General features: G+C 39.2%; 1 long non-coding RNA gene across 1 annotated transcript; it reads right to left on the bottom strand.

The window, feature by feature from the left end:
- Positions 1–5: 5 nt before the first annotated feature.
- LOC116670465 (uncharacterized) lies at positions 6–11,949 on the bottom strand. Its single transcript, XR_004327031.1, has 3 exons — positions 11,939–11,949; positions 5,560–5,567; positions 6–72 (listed from the first exon to the last, which is right to left on the bottom strand). It is a non-coding gene; the product is annotated as an uncharacterized LOC116670465 (long non-coding RNA).
- Positions 11,950–14,158: the final 2,209 nt, after the last annotated feature.

Consider the following 14,158-nt stretch of genomic DNA (forward strand, 5'->3'; position numbering starts at 1 on the left):
GTTTTTGTTTTTGTCAGGCTGTTTTAGAGAATGTAATCAGCTTTGGAATGACTGCATGGTTAGGGAACCTTTCTGTATCATCGACATTTAAGTTATTGGTTATTTGTTAAAGAAAGATAATCAATTTTTCAGTCTCTCTTTGACCGGTGTGTACTTAAACAGGTGAAGATTATCCTCTGTGATCCGTACCATGTTCTGTACTGAGTGTGTGAATTGTTACCATATAGGCATTGGTTACCGGTTTCAAGGTATATTGTGGTTTGGAAAAGTCACGGTTTCAAATCCTCTAAAGTTTTCTATATTGTTCCTAAGGTATCAGCTTTTTACCCAAACATTTTGAAATAATACATTTGAAAGCTGTGATTGCAATAGTGTGAAACTGTAATATTTTTGCTTAAGGTTATCATACTGTCAGGATCTCATACACATATACTAGGGCTGCACGATTATGGCCAAAATGATAATCGCAATTATTTTGATCAAAATTTTGATCGCGATTATTCTCACGATTATTTGTTGATTTTAATCAAAACAAATTTTATTGTCACATAGGCTATTTATAACTGGAGAGGGAGTGTGATGGACGCTACTCACAGAGAGACGGCTGATCATTATGAACGGGTCCAGCACGGGTCGAACGGCGGATACACACGTCGTGTGTATTAAACGTCTGTATCTTCACTGCGCTGCATTTTTATGAACTATGATATTCTGGCCATGGGTCACATCTCTGGTCCTGGTCCAGGCTTCGGTACAGCAGCTCCGTCTCCCACGTTGTTACTCTACCAACTGAAGTTAGCTGCATTCAAAAACTTCTTCTGTGTTCTTCGCCGTAGCGGCCGCGATGACAGTTACCCGCGGAAACACTGGTACGAATACAGGTTTGCCCCCTCATACTTAACAATATACAGCTGTGTTAATGAAAAATTAAAACTGTAGACATAATAATAATAATAATACATTTTATTTAAAGACGCCTTTCATGGCACTCAAGGACGCCGCACAGGGAATTCATAAATTAAGAACAGCAAAACAAATACTATACAACAGCAAAACAAATACTATACAACAGCAAAACAAATACTATACAACAGCAAAACAAATACTATACAACAGCAAACAAATACTATACAACAAAACAAAAACAAAACTATACAACAGCAAAACAAATACTATACAACAGAAAAACAAATACTATACAGCAAAACAAATACTATACAACAGAAAAGGCGGAGCAACAGACATTTAGGTGGAATACGCAGTTATAAACAGATGTGTTTTTAGTTGTGATTTTAAATGGGGGAATGAATCAATGTTTCTGATTTGGGGGGTAGGATTCCAGAGACGGGGACGGGGCAAAATGCTCCCCCCCCATGGGGGGTGGACGGGCGGGGGGACAGACTTTTTTATGGAAAAAAGGGGCTGGGGGAGCGAAGAGTGGGACGCTGGGGGATAAACCAATAGGGGGGGGCGGGGTTTTTGGAGGCCTTGAAGCTAAAAAGGGATTTTGAATTTATAGGGAACTGGACCGGGACCATGATTTGGAGGCAGGGTGATGTGTGGAGGGGGGGTTTCGATTTGATGCGGGCAGCTAAATTCTGCCAATTAAATTTGTGGAGGATTTGTACGGCCCGAAGAGGAAAAGGTTAAAAAAACGGACGGGAAGTGACGAACTGGGGACAAATTGCGCAGTGTGGGGGAAAGGGGGGGCGGGGCGGGGATTTTACGTGGGTGGAAGGCAGACCTAATTTTTGACATGGGGAAAAAGGAAAATTTGCTTAAAGGTACACCCAACTTTTAAAACCTTGGGGGGGGTGAGACGGACGGTTGTAAATTTTAAGAAAAACCGTCTGTTTTTGGGAAAGAGTGGCTTTGGTCCCAAAGGGGGAACCTGGGTTTTATTCGGGTTTAATAATCAAACGGGGACCAGCGGCCGCTGGGCCGGGGGCTGCGCGGTGATAAGAAAGAGTTTTTACTGGTAAACGGGAAAACCTTGAACTGACTATTCCGACTGCTATCTGTTTTTTTTTCCCTCCCTACTCTGTCCTCTGTACTGTCTACATCAGAAACAATTTGCACGGGTGCAGGAACTACTCTGACGGCCATGACAACGTTTTATGGGCGGGATTGGCTTTAAAAAAACTGGGACTTCTTGAATGCCTTATAAAAAATTCGCCGATCACGAAAATTTGATCGGGGAAGTCAAAATCGTGATCGCGTTTAAAAATTCGATTAATTGTGCACCCAAACCTAAAAACCCCCCGCATTCAAATAAATAGGTTCCGATGGGGACTGGGTAAATGAAAATTTACTTTGGGGAAATAAAATGAAAAGTTTTTTTTAAGTTAAAAAAACGCTACCCTCTTTTAACTTTCAAACGGCTCTAAAACGTAATTTGTATTTATCAGCGGATATAAAATTTCATCCCATTGGTTCCAATTTTTTACCGTAATAACTTTTTTCCACCGTTTTTTTTTCTTTAAAAAACATTGCAAAAAATAACAAAAATACCCCGTCTTAAGTTAATTTAAAAAAAATGTCCTTGGGGAAATGAAAAAGGGTAAGACACCAAAATCTGATTTAACTCTGTAAAAAAATCCCTTCGGGAAAAAAGCAAAAGAAAATCCTCCATTTAAACCAAATTTCTTGGGGGGTTTTTGCTTCGACATAAACGTCTTAGCTGAAATTGCTTATCCCTTTAATTTGATTTTTAATTTTTTTAAAAAGCAGAAAGAAACCCTACCCCGGGCGGTGCGTTCCCCAAGGGGCCCCCAAGGGGTCCGTTTCTACTGCCTTAACGGGATAGGGACCGCATAAAAAAACTAAATCCCAAAATTTTTAAAAATTATTTATGCCATTTTCATATGTTTTCTACGACCCCCCTGGGTCCCTGGAAACATATCCTGCTCCGTTTTAAAGTGAGCAAATAAAAAGTATTCCGATTAAAGCTTCTGGATCAATTTCTATATTAAAAATGTACTAATCACAAATTACCTTTTTCCTAACATAGAAATTTAAAAATCCCCAACTCTTCTTCAAAACACCGTCCCCCCAAACCGGGAAAAAAATTTTGGTCTCTGTACAGCCGCGGTGCTGACATATAAAAACACAACCCCCTCCAAATTCTTTAATTAAACATTAAAAAAATTTGTGTCCAACTTACCTTAAATTATAACTTGTCTCCTCAAAGTTTACTACAGCCTCTGAAAAACAAAGTTTGGAACACTACTTTTTTAAATCTTTAATTAACAATTTTTTCGTCTGTTGTATTTTATATCCCCAGCACCCCGCAATCTTTTTCTCCCGGTTGAGGAGGGCCCGTTTTGATAAAAAGAGTTTGTAGTTTTTTTGTTAACCTTTACTACTTTATGAAAGAGCATCACTTTATTTAAATAAATTTTGATATGATAAAAGTCCAGAAATTGAAACTGTGAAAACTTTCCTTTTTGCTCACGTTTATAAAAACCCTGACCCGGTTTTTTTGACTCAGTGTGCCCTTTGTTATTTATTTATTTTATTTTTTTTTCACTGACCCCAAGGGGGCTCCGATTTTTTTGTAAAAAAGAGCCCCAAATGCCTCACATTCATTTAGCAGGTTTGAATTAACAGGTGTGAAATTTTTTAAAAAAGCTTGTATTTTTGAAAAAAAAATAACAATGCAAAAATTGGTCCTTTTTGGAGCCCGTAAAAAATCAGTCAACATGAATTTCATTTTCTAACAGTTTTTTTACATTGCTTTATTTCCTTAAACTCCTCAGACCCCAGCTGTCGGGGGGTTTTAAAAACGAGGGTTTCCTCCCGACCAAAAGGGGGGGAGCTCCAGTATGGACCAGGGGGACCCAAACCCCACACACTAAAAAGGACGGAGCAAATCGGGCCAAACGGAAGGAAGCACTTCAGGTGGGGAGGCTGATACAAGTTCCCGTTTCACCTGTCCCTGAAAAGTAAAGAAGATATGAAGGGGAACTCATCCTCACAGCTTCATGAAAACCAAACTGAGAGAACAAGCGGCAAGAAAAAACCTTTTGGGGCTGTGGGGAAAAACCCCAGGAAAATCAATCCATTTTCCCTTTTCGCCACTACTCATGACAAACTTTAGACTCCCCCGATCGAATCGATGACAGCCGACTGGGGAAGACTAGGGAACCTCAGACAGGTTCGCCGTTCCAAACTGAGAACCTGTAGGATGTTGGATGTAACACTGGAAAACCCCGTTACTCGTCGAACTCAGGAACTTTGGGCCCCAAAAAACCTGCAGAACCCCCTGGGTCCAAACGGAGAGAACCTTTAGTTGCTCATTTTGGGCAAAAACCTTTTAAACGACCTTATCGACTCACAGAAAATTTATTCAAAGAAAAATGTTCCCCCTCTCTTTTTTTCAAACAAATTTCTGTCAGCCAAGCAAAATTTTGGGTTTTACACTGAAATCCACACAGGTAAAAACCATTTTCTGTTCAATTTTTGGGAAAATTCCAACAAAAGCAACTCGAAAACCACACTTTTCTTTCCACACGGGGGGAAACCATTTTAAATTTTTTTATTTTTTTGTAAACATTTTGCAGACCCTGCAATCGGACCCATGGGTTTTCCACACAGGGGGGAATTCTTTTAGTTGCTCAGTTTGTAGTAAAAAATTTTACACAAAAAAACTCTGAAACAAAACTTTATCGTCCACACGTGGAAACTGTGTCCCTTAAATTTCTTTTCTCCCCCTTTTGCCCCTTTCCTCCCCCTTACCGCCCCCGTGGGAACATGGGGAGACGAGGAAAATCCTTTTTTTCCTAACCCCATAACTTTGTCCGATTCTGTGACGGAGCAGCAATGCGTTCAGCTGCACGGCCATAACATTAAGAATGGACCCAACGGTCCCTTTTCTGGACCTAGACCATGAATCGGGTTTGCCCCTGAGCCCGAACCTCGCCCACGAGTAAAAAAAACCCCCGATTTAAAATTTAATAACTTTTGAACCATAAAAGCGATTTACTCACTTTCGGTTTCGTTTAAATCCTGACGTTTTCGGCTTTACGGCGGTCTTTTCCCCGTCTTTCTAGCCTCTACAGGGTATTTTCTATCCAGCCTGGAACTTCAGCCTCTTTGGGCTTTAAATCCATACTGTTATATCCAAGATTGATCCACTTTATATCCATAATTCATCGCGTTTTGGCTCATTTCTGCCGCTGGCTCGCTCCTCCCTCTCTCTCTCTGTCTGTCCTGTCTATTTTTCAGGAAGTACATGCCCATATATGGGAGATAAAGGCACCCCTCTTGTATGGAAGGCCAGAGGGGACAAAAATGCCTATTTACTCTATGGTAGGCCAAATTATGCAATATTTAGACACATAATTGCTTGTATAACATTGCTGTGGGTGTAATATCAATAAATATGACATTATGTTATTATTGGCATAAGTAAATGTCATGAGAGCAAAACGTCTTGACTTTTTTGGAAAAAATGCATGTATTTTGTCAACTGTATAAGTTATAATGATTATTTCTTCACAGTGTGACTCCCAAGACATATGAGAAGTGTTTTAGAATGGAAAATGGCTTAGGTTTTACTTATATGTCTGTGATATCAATACATATCTGGAAGATTCATGTATTTATTTATTTATCTTTAAGGCCCTACAACCATCTTTAACATGCAAATGACCTCACTGCAACCCAAATATTCTAATAACCGAGTTTGTCCTAAAAAAAAAAGATCTTCACATCTTGACTGTAGACAACAGGGTTGATGTTTGGATGGAGCGGCTGTGGCTCAGTGGTAGAGTGGTTGCCTGCCAATCGGAAGGTTGGTGGTTTGATCCCCACCCCTGCAGTCATTGTCAAAGTGTCCTTGGGCAAGACACTGAACCCCGAGTTGAGAGTGTGAATGTGTATGAATGTTTATCTGATGAGCAGGTGGCACCTTGTACGGCAGCCCCGGCCAAAGTGTATGAATGTGTGTGAATGGTGAATGTTTCCTGTAGATGTAAAAGCGCTTTGAGCAGTTGTTAAGACTGGAAAAGCGCTATTTAAATACAGTACATTTACATGTTTTACAAGCTTTTTTATAAAATAAATCCAGACGGAAATTAAACAGTAAAAATGGCCTAAGGTCCCAGAGTGTTAGAAGCTCTTTCCCGGTGATGCTGAGCGTTACTGAGCAGCCTCCAACTGAGCTGGAAGACGTAGATGTGAGATTCTGGCACGTTTACTCATTTCAGCAAAGATTTCACTTCCAGTTCCTTTGTTTTAGGATGTGAATGCTTTTTTGTTTTGTTTACAAAGATTGTCTCTGTTAAATCTTTATTTACTAAAAGAAATGCTGTGCAACAACTGCTCAAATATCTGTTCAATTTCTGTTAAATAAAGGACAACAAACAGCCAACTGCAGTTTGAGGTTGTACTTCAATATTTGCCACAGTTTTAGTAACTGTAGGAATTGTAAAACTTGTTTTGTATACATTTACTTAAATAAAATTAAAATGGAAGATTTTTACATCTGCTTCTGTAGAATAATGGTCTTACTATTTTCAGATAAATATAATAAGAATGGAAACGGTTTTTATAAGACACCAAGTAATGTAATTAATTTAAGTTAACGCATGCCTGGGGATATACAGTGGCTCTTATTTTGACACCCCATGCTAAAGTTGACTAAAAGAGGAATAAAAATCATCTTTTGGAAATTGATCTTAATGCCTTAATTAAAAAAATAGGAAAATCCAAACCCTTTAAGGACACAGATTTCTTTATGAATGAATAAATAAATAAAATGTTCTTCCTTAAATGCAGGGGCATAAGTATACACCCCCCTATGTTAAAATACAAGGGGCATAAGTATACACCCCCCTATGTTAAAATACAGGGGCATAGTATACACCCCCCTATGTTAAAATACAGGGGCATAAGTATACACCCCCTATGTTAAAATACAGGGGCATAAGTATACACCCCCCTATGTTAAAATACAGGGGCATAAGTATACACCCCTATGTTAAATACAGGGCTTAAGTATACACCCCCCCTATGTTAAAATACAGGGGCTTAAGTATACACCCCCTATGTTAAAATACAGGGGGCATAAGTATACACCCCCCTATGTTAAAATACAGGGGCATAAGTATACACCCCCCATGTTAAAATACAGGGGGCATAAGTAAACACCCCCCTATGTTAAAATACAGGGGGCAGGCAGTCAGATTTTCATTATTAAAGGCCAGTTATTTCTGGTACTGATAAAGTACTTGGCCTTTGGAATTAAAATACCCCACCCTCCCATCATCAAATACCCTTCACCATACCTAGAGATCGGCATGGGGAACTTTCCATAAAATCATCTCTCAATGAAAATGAAACCAACTATTAGTCTAACTGAAATAACACCATGCCCATCTCTATTGAAGAATGAATGAATGAAGTCAAGTGAAGAATGTTTACCATTGAAATAACCTTCTTCTACCTCCTTTTTATACAAACTTTCATTTTGAAGGTTAGCCACCAAGCGGCAGCAGAACCGGTTGTTACTCTTTGAGCAATATGGCGTCTAACGTGAGTGAAAACATTGGAGTACGAGGAGGAACTTTGTCGTTCAAAAGAGGAGAACGAGCGACAACGGAAACGACTGGACGATGTACCATTTGCTTTTGGCCAGACAAGGTAACCTATGCATTTTATTTTATAGAAGAAGCAGTCACATCCAGGGGCGTAGCACAAGATCCTGGGCACTGATTAGCCCTTTGCTAATTATAGACATTATAGCCTATTAGTATTGAATAAGACGCCCCAAAATTAATGAAAGTAGAGATTTGTATTTGCCAAAGAGCGTTGTGTGGAATCAATCAAAGGTAAAGGCAAAAAGTCTTTCATATGTATCATGACATGCTCCTTATGACCTCATAAGGAGCATGACTTCAGATCTGCCCATTTTAGCTTTATTTTTCTCAAAGGCAGAGCAGGATACCCAGGGCTCGGTTTACACCTATCACCATTTCTAACCACTGGGGGGCCATATGCAGGCTGGGGGAACTCATATTAATGTTAAAAAACCTCATAAAGTGAAATCTTCATGCCATGGGACCTTTAATGAGCTTCAGCATTGGCTCCACTCCATTGACCCGGAAGCTCCGTCCATTATTTTTTACAGTCTATGATCTCAGGAGAAAGAGAGCTAGTGTTCTGGTCTTTTCTCCAATAACAGTGGTATCCTATTGTTCTGCCCTTCAGGCATTTAAGTTGAATTTTTATGCATTTAATTTGGCATACTTTCAGTTTAATGCAGGCTCTTATTTTGACATTTGTTTAGCGAGCCAAACAGGAAGTAGTTTATGCAGACTCTTATTTTGACGTTTGTTTACTGAGCTAAAACCGGAAGTAGGAAATAGCGTTGGAATTCACCACGTTAGAAACTCGTGAGAAAGGCAGATCATCAATGCGCCAGGGAAATGCATCCAGCCAGTTAACTTCCCAGCAGAAGCATCGCTTGTATGTATATATCTTTGTTCTGTGTTAACTTTTAAGCATAATCATTTAATGTTGTAAAAGGAATGTTAATGAAAACTAGGTTGCTTAGATAATTACAATACTTTGCTGTTTGTTCCCTAGTTTTACTCTCTCATCTCTCATCACTACCGCATGTGTATGGATTCAGCACAACATGAAGGAAATAAATCTGCTGATAAGGAATTAATGCTTCTTCGTGTTCATGAATAGAGAGAGTTTAGCTCACTGTTTAGCTGGAGTTGTTACACCTCAGCGAGAACAGTACACCTATTTCTTTTGTTGTCTGTCCCTCCAGAGCTCCCACAGCAACATGTCTGTAAGGAGGAGGAGGTTCTCTCTGACCAGCAGCTCTGTATTCAGGTGAGGAACTCCAGTCTGGACCAAAAGGACCCAGAGCCTCCACAGATTAAAGAGGAACTGTGCACCAGTCAGAAGGGAGAGCAGCTGGTCCTGAAGCAGGAGACTGATACCTTTATGTTGACTCTTACTTATGAGGAAAGGGACCACAGTGAAGGTCAGACTCTGAACTTAAACCCTGATGATGACACTCTAAATGCAGCAGAGATAGAGACTTTAGCCAACATGCCAGTTATAACCTCTGTGGAATCAGAAGCAAACAGTGACCACCAGCTCCATAGAGCTGAGAGCCAAGATCAGAAAGGAGGCCAGCATGGAGACTCAGGATCAACTAGAAATGCAGAGCCAGAACCAAAGAAGAGACGACGCAAGAGTAGAAGTCACAGTAACAATGTAACTAACACTAACATATCAGAGACAGGTAAAGGTAAAAAGTCTTTCATATGCTACATGTGGGAAAGTGTAATTCAGAATTTCGGAGACACATGAAAATCTACATAGGTGAAAAGCCTTATTATTGCAAAACATATGGAAAAGATTTCAGACATAAGGGTGTTTTTAACATCCACATGAGAACCCACACAGGTGAGAAGCCGTACATTTACTTGACTTGCAGGAAACAATTCAGATGGTTCAGCATTATTAAAGCATGTGAGAATCCACACAGGTGAGAAGCCTTATTCTTGTGCAACATGTAGAAATGACTTTGGTTGTAAAGATAACTTGAAAATCTACATGAGAACCGACATTTATACATAGTAGTGGCTTGTTGGTCCACGTGAGAAGAGCCCAGACAGATGAGAAGCCGTACGTTTGCAAGACCTGCAGGAACAGATTCTATCATGATTCAGGTGTATCATTAATGCAGCATATGAGAAGCCCCAGAGGATAGACTCTGAACAGTGGCCGCTGCAGTCTTGTTTTTGTCAGGCTGTTTTAGAGAATGTAATCAGTTTTGGAATGACTGCATGGTTAGGGAACCTTTCTGTATCATTGGAATTTAAGTTATTGGTTATTTGTTAAAGAAAGATGATCACTTTTTCAGTCTCTCTTTGGCCAGTGTGTACTTAAACAGGTGAAGATTATCCTCTGTGATCCGTCCCATGTTCTATACTGAGTGTGTGAATTGTTACCATATAGGCATTGGTCGGTTACCGGTTTCAAGGTATATTGTGGTTTGGAAAAGTCACGGTTTCAAATCCTCTAAAGTTTTCTATACTGTTGCTAAGGTATCAGCTTTTTACCCAGACTTTTTGATATAATACATTTGAAAGGCAAGGCAAGGCAAGGCAAGGCAGCTTTATTTGTATGGCACATTTCAGCAACAGGGCAATTCAAAGTGCTTTACACAAAATCAGTTAAACAGATAAAACACAATAAAAACAGTTTAAAAATCATAAGCATTAAAAACCTGTAAAACACATGAAAGACAGTTAAAAATGGACACATAAAACACAAGAATACAAGTTACAGTGCAGCATAAGAAATTTAAAGAAATGAGCAGTCACTTAAAGAAAGGCAGCATCAAAAAGAAAGGTCTTCACCTTGATTTAAAAAAACCGAGAGTACAGCGGATCTACAGGTTTCTGGGAGTTTATTCCAGATATGAGGAGCATAGAACTGAAAGCTGCTTCACCCTGTTTAGTTTTTGACTCTGGGGACAGAAAGTAGACCTGTCCCAGATGACCTGAGAGGTCTGGGTGGTTCATAGTGTAGTAGCAGATCAGAAATGTATTTTGGACCTAAACCGTTAAGTGATTTTATAAACTAGCAAGAGTACTTTGAAATCAATTCTTTGAGACACAGGAAGCCAGTGTAAAGACTTCAGAACTGGAGTGATGTGATCCAGTCTCTTGGTCTTAGTGAGGACCGAGCAGCAGCGTTCTGAATCAGCTGCAGCTGTCTGATTGATTTTTTTTGGGAGACCTGTAAAGACCCGTTACAGTAGTCAGTCTACTGAAGATAAAGGCATGGACAAATTTTTCCAAATCCTGTTGACACATAAGTCCTTTAAACCCTTGATTATTCTTAAGGTGATAGTAGCTGACTTTGTAATTGTCTTAATGTGGCTGTTAACGTTCAGGTCTGAGTCCATGACTACACCAAGATTTCTGGCTTTGTCTGTTGTTTTTAACATTGTTGTTTGAAGCTGAGCGCAGACTTTTAATCGTTCCTCTTTTGCTCCAAAAACAACCACCTCAGTTTTTCCTTCATTTAATTTCAGAAAGTTCTGGCACATCCAGCCGTTAGTTTGTTCGATGCACTTAGTCAGTTTTTGTATTGGACTATAGTCCCCTGGCGATAAGGTTATATAAATTTGTGTGTCGTCCGCATAACTATGGTAACTTATTTTGTTGTTCTCCATAATCTGGGCCAGTGGGAGCATGTAGATGTTAAACAGAAGAGGCCCCAGAATAGAGCCTTGGGGAACTCCACACGTCATATTTTTATGCTCGGATGTATAATTACCTATTGTCACAAAGTAATCCCTATTCTGTAAGTAGGTTTCAAACCAGTTTAGTACTGAGCAAGAAAGTCCCACCCAGTTTTCCAATCGGTTTAGTAATATGTCGTGGTCGACCGTGTCAAATGCAGCACTGAGATCAAGTAGTACTAAGATTGAAATTTTGCCACTATCTGTGTTAAGGTGGATGTCATTAAAAACTTTGACGAGAGCCGTGTCAGTGCTGTGGTGTGGTCGGAAACCCGACTGAAAGGTATCAAAACTGTTGTTTAGTGACAGGAAATGGCTAAGTTGTAGAAAAACCGCTTTTTCAATGATTTTACTTAAAAACGGAAGGTTAGATATCGGCCTATAGTTGCTCATTATTGATGTGTCTAGATTGTTCTTTTTTAATAGAGGCTTGATTACTGCAGTTTTCAGGGCCTGTGGAAAGATACCTGAAAGAAGAGACGTGTTCACAATCTGTAGAAGATCAGAAGCCAAACAAGTCAAAACACTTTTGAAAACACCCGTTGGTAGAATATCAAGGCAACAGGAGGAGGATTTCAGATGTTGTATAATGTCCTCCAGGTTTTCATGGTTGATTATATGAAATTCTGTCATATTTTTGCTTGAACACTGTGACAACACATATCTTGTACTTGATATGGAGGCACTGACTGTTTGTCTAATCTTCAGAATTTTGTCTTTGAAGAAGGAGGCAAAGTCATTGCAGGCTTTGGTAGATAAAAGTTCAGATGCTACTGGCACTGGAGGGTTTGTTAATCTATCGACAGTAGCAAACAAAGCACGTGAATTATTGTTTCTAGAGATAATATCAGAGAAAAGGACCGCCTTGCATTCCTCAGTTCCAAATTATAAATGCAAAGTCTTTTCTTTTTTAGGTTTATAATGGACCAGGAAATTTTTTTTTTCCCCCACCTTCGTTTTCCCCTTTCCTTTCGCTCTCTTTTTTTCTGTTTTCATCATTTGGGCCATTTTTCCCCTGGGGATCTTTTTTTACCCGAAAAAAACTTTTTACCTTTTGCGGGAATGGGGATCAAAATAAAAATTTGTAATTTTTTCGTTGGGAAAAAATCTACAAAACTCAATTTACTGAAAAGCCCAAGGAGGGCGGGGTGGAGGAGAAAAGCTGATAAATGTGTCCCCTGGTGTTTTTTAGTTATAACCCCCTTTTTTTTGATTATCTTTGTTTTTTACACTTTTTAGGCACGGGGAAAAGTGCCGGTTTAAAAAAAACCAGGGAAAGATCAGAGAGAGCAACTGTCCTTCCCCAAAACCCCTTGGGAAAAGTTCAGACCCTTTTAGACCAAACAGTCCAAAGGTGTGCCCTTTTTGGGGTATAAATGTCCCCTGCTGAGTCCCGTCCATAGTTCTCAAAAACACCAAAACCCGTTCTTTGGTCCCCCTGTCGTGGGTTTTTTCCCAAAACAAGGGTTTAAAAACCCCCCGCAATGATTTACACAAACAAGTTAATACAGATTTTTGACAGAAAATTCCAAAAAACAAGGGTTAAAGGCATATTTTTTTCACCTTCATGCCCTCAAAAAGGGGGTTCCTATGTTAAACCAGGTTTTATTAAAAAAATGGGTTAGACCGTTTATTCCCTTGTTCTCTGGAATTTTGGACCCCCCCTGATGAAGGGCTTTTTTAAAAAATAAAACCCTGAAATTTTTAATAAATGGGTATAAAATTTAAAACTTTTAAGGGGGTGGTTTTAAAAACAAAATTTTTTTAAACCTTTTTTTTGTCAGGCCCTCTAAAAAAGGGAAACCTGAAAGTTTATCCATTCATTTCCAAATCTTTGGGGAAAAAAACACCCCATCCCTTTTTTCCTTTTTAGGGAATTTTTAAGCATTCATGTTCCCGGGTTTTAAAAAAACGGGGGCCCTTTAAAAATAAAGCTTGTTACATTTGTCAGGCTGTTTAAAGGGGCATATTTAAATCCCCTTCCTCCCCTCCCAAAAAAAAATCCTAATGTTTAAACCCGTTCATTAAAAAAGTGTTTAGACAGTTCATATCCTTGTGTCACTCTGATTAAATTTGGACCATTCTGGGGGTAGGCTTTTAAAAGTTTAAGCCTTGAATGTCGCCCCCTGGTAAATTTTTAAAAATTATTAAGGGGTGTTAAAGGCAAAATTTTTTCTCTTTTTTTGGCCCCTCTAAAAAAGGGGAAAACCTGACATTATGCCAGCTTTATTCGTGGGTCTTTCAGGTAATTTCAGAGCATTCTGATGTACGGTTTTTTAAAATTTCGGCCTTAAAATAAAGCTTTTGTTGACCTTTGTCAGGCTTTAAAGGCCAAATTTTAATCACCCTTTAAGGGCCCCTCTAAAATTGATTCCTTTAAAGTTAGACCAGGTTTTATTTAAATTTGGGTTAACACTACCATCCTTTGGGGGACTCCCGGTAAAATTTTGGACCCCTTTTTGATGTAGGGTTTTAAAAAAAATTTTCCCTTGAAAGTCGAATAAATGGGAAAAAAATTTAAATCTTATTAAGGGTGTTAAAGGGGATATTTTTCTCTTTTTTCCCGGCCACTCTAAAAAAGGAAACCTGACGTTATTCCAAACTTTACCCAGTCTTGGGAAGACAAAACCCATCCAGTTTGTCTTTCAGGGAATTTCCCGAGCATTTGATGACGGTTTTAAAAATTTCGGGCCCTTTAAAATAAAGGGTATTTTTGCATTTTTGGGCAGGCTTTTTAAAAGGGATATTTAAGTCCCTTCATGCCCCTCCCCAAAATTGTTTTCCCAAATTTTGCCAGGGTTTATTAAAAATTTAAAGGGGTTTAAAACTACATATCCCCCGGGCACTCAGGTAATTTTTGGACCATTCTGATGTAGGGTT

This window comes from Etheostoma spectabile, chromosome 20 (assembly GCF_008692095.1).
Source record: "Etheostoma spectabile isolate EspeVRDwgs_2016 chromosome 20, UIUC_Espe_1.0, whole genome shotgun sequence".
NCBI lineage: Eukaryota > Metazoa > Chordata > Actinopteri > Perciformes > Percidae > Etheostoma > Etheostoma spectabile.